A 606-nucleotide genomic window follows, 5' to 3' on the forward strand; every position below is an offset into this window, starting at 1 on the left:
GTGCTGGAGAAGCTGGGAACCAGCCCCTCGCACCTAACACAGCCAGGGCTGGTTCTTATTTGTTTCCCCAGGAGCTGTGGCCTTCAGCTGCCTAAAAATGAGCAGGTTATTGCCTTTCTCCCCAACCTTCCCTATCTGCCACGAGGGCGTCACAGCTGGATAGTCACCTACAATGCAGAGGCACAACCGAGTCCTTGACACCCAGAGACTCCACCCAGACGTGCCAGATACATGCCCACATCCATCCAAACATCACGGCCTGTCTCAGAGAGCTGCAGAGAAGTAGGAGAGCTTCTCTTCATCCCAGCCAGCCTCCCCCTGCTCCTCTTCCCCAGGCTCACAGCAGCTTCCTGGCCCCATGGACGTTATTCCTGCATCGCCTCCCTAAACAGCCTTCCCCTGCTCGGGGTGTCTCTGTGTTTCACAGAGCAGTCCCTCCGGCAAGCCCACAGCCTGAGCTCACAGCACCACTCATCTGTGCCATCTACCAGCACAAGGGTGTCCCAGACACTCGAGGCACGTTACCCACCCCCTTCCATCGGATTTACACGGGGGAGAACAGTGTCAGTATTCGCTCCCCCCTCTCACAGAGCTCCCTGCCTCCTC

Source organism: Buceros rhinoceros, unplaced genomic scaffold (genome assembly GCF_000710305.1).
Source record: "Buceros rhinoceros silvestris isolate BGI_N320 unplaced genomic scaffold, ASM71030v1 scaffold34436, whole genome shotgun sequence".
Classification (NCBI taxonomy): Eukaryota; Metazoa; Chordata; class Aves; order Bucerotiformes; family Bucerotidae; genus Buceros; species Buceros rhinoceros.